The sequence below is a fragment of the Amphiprion ocellaris genome, chromosome 7 (genome assembly GCF_022539595.1).
Source record: "Amphiprion ocellaris isolate individual 3 ecotype Okinawa chromosome 7, ASM2253959v1, whole genome shotgun sequence".
In the NCBI taxonomy this organism is placed as follows: domain Eukaryota; kingdom Metazoa; phylum Chordata; class Actinopteri; family Pomacentridae; genus Amphiprion; species Amphiprion ocellaris.
This window is the reverse complement of record NC_072772.1, coordinates 8,283,823-8,292,623: the sequence shown is the minus strand read 5'-3', so window position 1 is coordinate 8,292,623 and position 8,801 is coordinate 8,283,823. Positions and strand designations below refer to the sequence as shown.

The 8,801-nt window shown below is 36.9% G+C and overlaps 1 long non-coding RNA gene across 1 annotated transcript; it reads left to right on the top strand.

Annotated features, from left to right (window-relative positions):
- The first annotated feature begins 203 nt into the window (after positions 1–203).
- LOC129349258 (uncharacterized) lies at positions 204–8,176 on the top strand. The gene is made up of 3 exons (XR_008602189.1): positions 204–914; positions 1,545–1,703; positions 7,307–8,176. It is a non-coding gene; the product is annotated as an uncharacterized LOC129349258 (long non-coding RNA).
- Positions 8,177–8,801: the final 625 nt, after the last annotated feature.

The following is an 8,801-nucleotide window of genomic DNA, read 5'->3' as shown; positions in this document are numbered from 1 at the left end:
GGTGCAGGGCAGACAATGAGGTGGGAAATGAAACACGAAAGAAATGCAAATTTGCACACAAGTACAGGCAGATGGAGGGAAATCGGAGAGAGGTGAAACCGTAAAAGGATTTATTTTAATGAAATAGAAATTGTTTTATTTCTTATGTTAGCAGAAGGAGGATTTGTATCTATCCTGAATGCGATACACTGTGTGTTTATGACTCATCTTTTTCTCTTTGACTCTGATGCTCATTCTGCACCATGCTGCATTAAAGGAAACAGATTTCATTCCTGCTCAACTGTATGTCACACCAGGCTTTCACTGTTAAAACTACACATTATGTGTAGTAAGTCCTCCTTTGTGCTGATTTAAATCCCTGCTCAATTTGTTTTCTGACTTGACTTTATTGTACCTCGTGAATTTGGATGCAGTCACTGTTCCCTCTAAGCTGCGCGGGTGCGCAATTGCGCACTGCTGACACGGTCTCCGCTCACAGAAAATCTGCGCTGCGCACAAAAAAAAAAAAAATTCAACCTAAATTGTAAATAAAATAAACACGTAACAATTCATTCTGTGCTATTTTTCAATGTGAGTCAGTGAGTGACCGGTGACTGGCTGCTGCAGCCAATGATGCGATTCACATACGTATTTACCATAGACTGTATATAACGGTATTTACGCAGCTAATCAACGTCAAGCGTCCTTACGTGCAGCCACCGTTGTTCTCATAGATATGAATGAGTAGATAGGACACGCCCCTTTGAGCTGCGGCTACAGCGAGGCTAAGCTAGTGGGGGCAAAGTTTCAGTGCATTCCGTTGATGTAGACGGCGTGAAAATGGAAACAAGAAGTATGCCGGCTCACTATGCTGCATACAATTACACACTACGTCGTACGATTGAGACAAGGAAACTTGGAATGACTTTTCATAGGTAAGAATAGTTTTTGGCTCTTTTTTCATTATGAAATCTTGTTGAGAGCTTCCAGTCTATGAGCACTAACTAGTTAGCCACGAGCAAAACGCTAAGGCGAGCTAGCAGCTTGACAACCAAATATCAGATGATTAATAGTAGCTGTAGTATAGTTGTACAAGCAGTAGTAGTAATACTAAAAGTACAAGCAGCAGTAGTAGTAGAAACAGCTGTTAGAGTCGTAGAAGTAGTATCAGCATTTGTAAGAATATTACAAGTTGTAGTAGCAGTGCCAGTATCAGCAGCAGTAGTTAGTGTACTACCACTACTACTAGTAGTAGTCACATTGCTATTACTACCACCAATACTACCAATAGTAGTTATAAAGCCTAACTCATGTATATCCAGATTACCGTCTATGTTCTTCCTCCAAACCCATTTTATGATTGGGATTACAGGCAGTTCTTTAGGACTGCTCTCAAATAATTGAAATGTTACTAAACAAGGTTATACTTATCAAATTAAATAGCTCTGGTCTCCAGTATATTGCTGAATTTGGTTATTTGTGCTTAATTTATTAGCATGATTTCTTTTTAATATGTTGTGTACAGACTTAATTACTTCTCTGTCTACTTTTCTTACTCCATGTAGGTTTCCCAGAGACTATGGGTTGAGGAGGAATTGGAAGTCTGTCGGCTTAGACCTGGTGTCATTCCATCAGTGTTAAACTTCCCGGCTCATCTTGGAAGAGTACGTGCCAGAAAGACCACGACCAAGTAGCCTTGAGATCTTAGACAGCGTCTCCCTCAGGTGGGTGTCAACGGTGTTCACAGTCAGGTCTGTGGTAATCCCATCAAAAAACAAAACAGAAAAAAATCTAGATTATAAATAAACATGTAGCCAAAGCACTCTGTGTATAACGCCATAGTATAGGATGTAGTTCAGAAAATGTCAAAATATAGTATACTTTACTCAAGAATAACATAGTATGGCCTGTAGTTCATAGTACAGCATGTTGGCAAAAAAAACAAAACAAAACATAGATTATTATGTGGTTCAAAAAGCGCAAAATGATAGGATGTTGCCTAAAATTGTCATGTATGATATGTGGTTCAAAAAATGTCATAGTGCAGTATATTGTCAAAATAGTATGTAATTCAAGAAAACATCAGAGTATAATATGTCATCTAAAAAATGCCATAGAATAATAATTTCATTGCACAAGTAAAAGTATAGTAACTTTTAAAACTGTTCGAATCCTTATATGTTGCTAAAAAAAAAAATAAATAAAACAAAAAAAATGTCACAGTAATATGTCAATTAAAAAAGCCTATAGTATAGCGTGTTGCCAAAACAAACATCATAGAATAGCATGTCGCTCTAAAAATGTCACAGTATAGCCTTTAGTCCACAGCTGTCAGTAGGTGAGGAGCAACACAAAAACAGTCCAAACGCTGGTTTCCAGAGGGTTAGACGAGAATTTATTTGAAAGAGCAAGTTTACAACAACACATGTGAGAGGGTTAAAAACAAATGGGTGTTAGTAAAATAAAATAAATAAACAGAACTAAAAGTGAACTTCAGGTTGACATTGATGGGCATTCCAACCAGGAACAAAGTAAAAGATAATCAATACAAAAAAACCTCTTCCTGTTCACCTCTTAAAGCCCAAAAACACACCACAGTAGCACCCTAAACTAAAGCTACCAATGGGTTTCCTGTTTTCCTTTCTGAACAATTCAAAGGTCCCTCTCTGTCTCCCCACACATCCACCAACCACTGGAACACATCTCCAAAGTTCTGCAGGGCCAGCTCAGCTTCCCCTCAGAAGAAGTGCCTGCCACCTGCCAGATGAAGGAGCCTTTTGAGAGGCAGCTGGCATCGTGATTGGACTGTACTTTGGTCTGTTCCAATCCAGCTTCAGCTCCAGAGACGGCAGGTGGGACGAGTCAACGGAGGCCGGGTGGACGAAGGCATGCAGCTGAGTACAATCCAGAAAACAACAGAGGAGAAGTGCAGCAGCCCAGGGCCAGAACAACCAGAGTAGCATCGTATGTCTCTTAGAAAACATCATAGTATAGCCTTTGGTATGAAAAAACGCCATCATATACATCGTATATTGTACAAATAACAAGTCAAAGGAAAGAGACATACATTGTAGAATTGTAGTAATTGTGGGCTGACTGATTTACTGATTATCAGTATTTTATTTTTTACTGATTTACGGTAATAAATACATTTAAAAATGGCGCTACTTTGGCTCTGAACCTTTATCTACCTGTGGTCACTCTGTCTTCTGGAGTGATTTGATTGGTTATACGTCACAAATAAAACTCCTTTAACTTAACATCTGTAAACAAAACAAAAACATATCAACAAAGTTTTCTGTTAGAGTTTGTGTTCTTCTAAGTTTAACTCAAGATTTTAAATACTTTCATTTACTGCAAATGAATATCTACTCCAAATGTCTCACTAATAATCATTATCAGCCTTAAAACCCACAAAACACCCCTCTATACTGGACCACACTTAGTACAGTCCGGTTCCCCTTTCCATAAATCTGCTTGGAATCTTCCACTTCCTGTTTGTCAAAGTGGCCTTCTACCTGGACAGGTTTTGTTGGAGCTCATGCAACAAACATTTTGGGTAACTGCACTTTAATATGGATGGATGACATTGAATTAGAGTCTGTTTTAATGAGACTGAGTTAAGATGTGTGGCTCTGTCATTAAATAGTAAATTATTTCTCAGAATTCACAGAGAAAAGTCTGAAATGTTTGCTAGGTTAGCGTCCCACATGTTCTTTGGCTCAGCTAAAGCTAACTCTCTCCAACTTCTGGATCTCTTGAGTTGCTTGTTGTTAAAATATCTTGCTAGAGATGCTGAAGCTCAGAAAGTCTGAGATGTTTGTTCAAAATAAGCTCATTCTCAAGTCTTATCTGAACTGTCCTCTTTTATTTGAACTTTCCCTAAACTTAGCAGTTAATGACAGAGCAGCACATCCAGACTCAGTCTCACTTATGTAGAGATTAAACTTCAGTGTCATTCATTGATGTTAAAGTGCAGTTTTTCAAATGTTTGTTGCACATGCTCCCGACCAAACCAGTCCAGGTGGAAGAAGATGTGAGGAGAAAGCTCCAGAGGATGAATATCACACATTTACATTGGAAATAAATGTCCTTTAACTAGACATTGTCATGCAAAAGTTGGATTTCCCTTTAATGATGTTCAAATCTTTGAGTGCTTTGAAGATTAAAACCTTCTACGGCTCACAAGCTGCAACAATTCACACATTATCAACTATCTTTCTGACTAAACTAAGATACAAAGTGAAAAACTGCCTGATTCCTGCATCATGAATGTCAATCTTTTTGGTTTTTAATGACAGTAAACTGAATATATTTGGGTTTGACATTTTATAAACCAAAACAAATGAATTACTGGAGAAAATGACAGATTAATGGACAAAGTAAATGTGTTTTCTAACATATATGTCTGAATTACTCCAACATTACAAGATACATACAATTTAAATTCTATTTTATTTATATAACGCCAGTTACAGGTCAAATTGTCTCAAGACGCTTTATTTTTATATGTTTTTGTCATACTTAAAATATGACAAAGTAAGATATTTTTTTAAATACTGCAGTCCCACGATGACAAAACAAAGTTTGTCAACAAAAACTAAATCTGCTGGTGGATTCCATTAAAGTCCTAATAAATGATATTAAAGTGTGATACTAAAGGTTTGTGGTGCTAAAAATGTCAAAGTAAAGATATCAAGTTGAACATCTGGATGGAGGTTGATAAAAGTTGACCTCCCTTCATTTCTCTGGAGCGACTCCATGGATTTTATGGATGGTGGTTAAAGACCTGCTCTTCTAGTGGTCTTCCTTCTAGTCGCTGTAAAAAGTCAGTCCATCCTGGCCGACTTCAACCCCTCTTCATGACAACTTGTTCTGCCTCCGACCTGGTGGAAACTCCAGAAACTCGGGAAAACAGGTGGAGACTCGAAGAACTCGTCGAGACTCGAAAAACTCATCGGGCGGGGGAAAGTGTGGTGGGCGGTGGGGGAGTAGAGGGGGGAGGCCGCCACCCACCTCCCCGCCTACTCTCCGCCCTGACTCCACCCAAACTCCGCCTTGGCTCCACCCATGTGGTCACTTCAGGAACTACGATGCCAAAGGGCGGACGAAATTATTTCTTTTTATCTGATCTGTAGCTCAGTGAGTTAAGGATTTGCCTATGGAGCTGCAGGTCGCTGGTTCAAGACCAGACACTTCTTAAATTTTCTCAAAATTCTGACAAAGACAAAGAAAGAAAAAGGCCGGTGGTGGGTCTTGAACCTGCGACCTTCCAGTTGGTAGTCGCTCTTCTTATTCCCCTGAGCTACTCGCTCAGATACTAATTCTTCTTTTTTTTGCGCATTTATCATCTATTTTTTGTCGTTTTCGAGTTTTTTTTTTTTTACTCGAGTCTCGACTCGACCGTTTTTTTCAGGAGGTTGGGCTTCAGCCTTTGTGCTGGAGGGTGGAACCCTCAGTTCCAAGACTTTCCAAAGCCTCCACACCTCCCGAGTCCTCAGGACCTGAGCTTTCACACAGTCTGAGGGCTGAAATTTTCTAAGTCCCACAGTAGTTCTCTGTTAGATTTAACTTTCAGACAGCCCAAGGACTGATATCTTCTAAGTTCCACAGTAGTTCTCTGTTAGTTTGAACCTTCAGACAGTCCAAGGACTGAAATCCTCTAAGTTCCTGAGTAGTTCTCTGTTAGTTTGAACCTTTCCACAGTCTGAGGACTGAAATCTTAAAAGTTCTTGAGTAGTTCTCTGTTAGTTTGAATCTTCAGACACTCTGAGGACTGAAGTTTTAAAAGTTTCTCAGTACTTCTCTGTTAGTTTGAACTTTCTGGTTACCAGAAGCCTTAAAACTTGTGACCATGAGTCTTGATTTCACATTTAGATCATCCATCTGAGTTCTTCTCAGACCTTCACCTGTGGGTTTTTTAGAAATCCTTAACAAACTTTGATTCTCTTCACTGAACAGTAAAGTTTGTGGAGATCAGAAGGTAACATTAGTTTGATAAATGCCTTCAACTTCTAGTAGACTTTATCTGGAAAGCAGTTTTCTTAAATGAGTTCTTAGTAAATCTGTCCACAATCAAACCAAGAACATAGAAAGAGGAAATGTTTGAAGAAACAACTTGATGTTTTCATTTCAGACTAGAAAACGCTTTAAGACTTTTATCTTTTTTGCTCTTTTTCATCCTTTTATTGTCTCTTCTGTTTAATTTGATCTTCTAAAGTTTAACTGGTGTCTCAACTGTTTTGTCTTTAGTTTGATTCTTCTTAAATGTTTAGTTTTGCTCTTTTTTCTCACCTTTTATTCTTTTCTAATGTGATTTGATTTTGAAATGTTTTGTCTTTTTAATGTTTAATTGTTGTTTTTTCAAATGTTTTATTAGCTTGTTTGAAAAATTCCTTTTTCTTTCCCAATGTTAAATTTTTTGATTAAATCTTTGTTAAGGTTTTTCTTTTTAAATGTTTTACCACCTTTTAATGTTTCATTTTCTTTTTAAATGCTTCATTGTATTTTCTGTTTAATTCCTATTTAAAGTTTTATTGTCTTTAAGATTTAATTTTTGAATTAAACATTTAATTTTTTAATTAAATGTTTTGTCTTTTTAAAGGTTTAAAAATCTAATTAAATGTTTTGTATTTTTAAAAAAATGTTTAATATTCTTCTTGTTTAATTGTATTGTTTAATGATCTAAAATATTTAATCTTCAATGTTTAATATTATTGTTTAAAAACATTTGTTTAATTTCATAATTACATGTTTTGTATCTTCCATTTAATTATCTAATTAAATATTTTGTCTCTTTAATATAATTTAATTGTATTTAATGTTTAATTTTCTTGTTAAAAGTTTTATTGTATTTAATGTTTTTTCCTTTGATTTAATTGCTTTTTTAAATGCAATTTATTTCTTCAATCTTTTTTTGTCAAGATTTTAACCCCAACCTTAAAAATAAAATAAACCCTTAAATCGCAACAAAAATACTTCTGTTGTCACAATCATGAGTTAGTCAATTATTCACTTTATCAATTCAACTTTATTTGTTTAGCACCTTTCACACACATGACAAAGCTAAACAAGCAAAGAGAAAAAAACTACGCTAAAACTATGATTAAAACTCAAAAACATATTTAAAAAAAAAGATTTAACATGGTAATAAAATATGTTGTGTCCAGGGGATGGAGGGAGTTTATTGAAGTCTGCTTGGGCTCACATGGGAAATCATTTAATACATAAACTTGATATTCAGTCTAAAGGAACTGCAGAGCGACAGAAGAACCAACAATATCTCCTGTTTTCTCCTTTAATGAGTCGACTCTTCTTGTGCTTTCAGACCAAAGAACTACAGACTCTTCACAACCTGCTCAAACTCTTGGTACAGGACCTCACCACACGGGTCAAGAAGGTTTCCATCTCATTTCTACTCTGAAGCTCACCTTCTCCTGCTCAAACTGCTGACAAATGTTTCTGCTGCTCTAAAGTCTGGTCTCCAGAACTTCCTAAAAAACTCAAAGTCTCTTCTGCTGCAGGTTGCTTTGTAGAACTGTTCCAGAAAACCTCACTAAACCACATGGAGGGGCCTCAAGATAGTCGTCCAAATGAAACCATACAAAAACCAAACTAGCACAACCCAAAGGCTAAAGTCTCCTGCAGCCTACCAGAGAACCTCTGAGAACAGAGAATCAGGACAGGAACTCTTACCTTCTGGACAACCAACCTTGGTTCACAAACAAGTATACAGAATGTGTCTGACCAGAAACCTCTAGAGACTCACTACATCCAAGATAAAGACACAACTCAGCTGGACCAAATCCACTAATCACTGCACACATTAACACCATGTGCTAACTGTGGCTAAAGAACCACATTTACCAAGACAACTATCCAGTACAAAGCCCTAAAACACACCAAGAAACACATTAAAGACGATTTTACTGCTGGAAGCTGCAAGCCAACGCCTAAAGAACAAACTAAATCAACGAAGCCAAACCCGATTCTGTGGTGAAGAGAAGCAGAGGAAATGTTTGTCTGCAGCTAAATAAAGCAGGAAGACACTGAGCTGCTCAGGTGTTCCTGATAACACCAAGCAGCCACCTGGACAGCCAATAGGAACACAGCTTCCTGGAAGTCCAGAGGGCTGGGTTAGTGAAGGAAATTTAGTTTAAAGTTGAAGCAGAAAGTTAATAAAGAAAGTTGAAAACCACCTTCTGATACCTGAAATCTCTGAGTTTCCACACAAAGAACACCTGAACATGTCAAACTGGTTTCATAGTAGAACCATCATTGTAAAAATGTCATAGTATGGTGTGTTGCTCAAAAAACATTAGGACCCGGCTGTCAGGGGACAAACATGTAAGAAACATGAGAACAGAGAGAACCCAACCAGTAGGTCACAGTTTATCATCCCCCAGTCATCTCCTGAAGTCCATATGGTGAGAGACATCAGTATCTGGTTGTTAATTTACCAGAGGATGCTTATAATCATGCTGATGTGGTCTGTACTCTACAGTATTTTAGTGACTCAATAAATGCCTAAGTTTTTTTTTTTTTTTAAATGCTTTTTAGTTTTTGATAAACATTTAACAGCCTATATGTAATCAATAAATAGCCTTTGCCTATCTTAAGAAAAATTCACTCAGAACTCTATGTTAACAGTACTAAATAAATCAATAAATACATGCATACACACAAAAATAAGTTAATACATTAACTGTGTTAAGATAAGATTTAGATTTTTAAAAAAAGTTGTTTATGTTTTTGCAGAATCCAGTATTGCTCACTGGGTGGTCATTACATTTTGTTAGTTTGATTTCACTGTTTAAAATGAT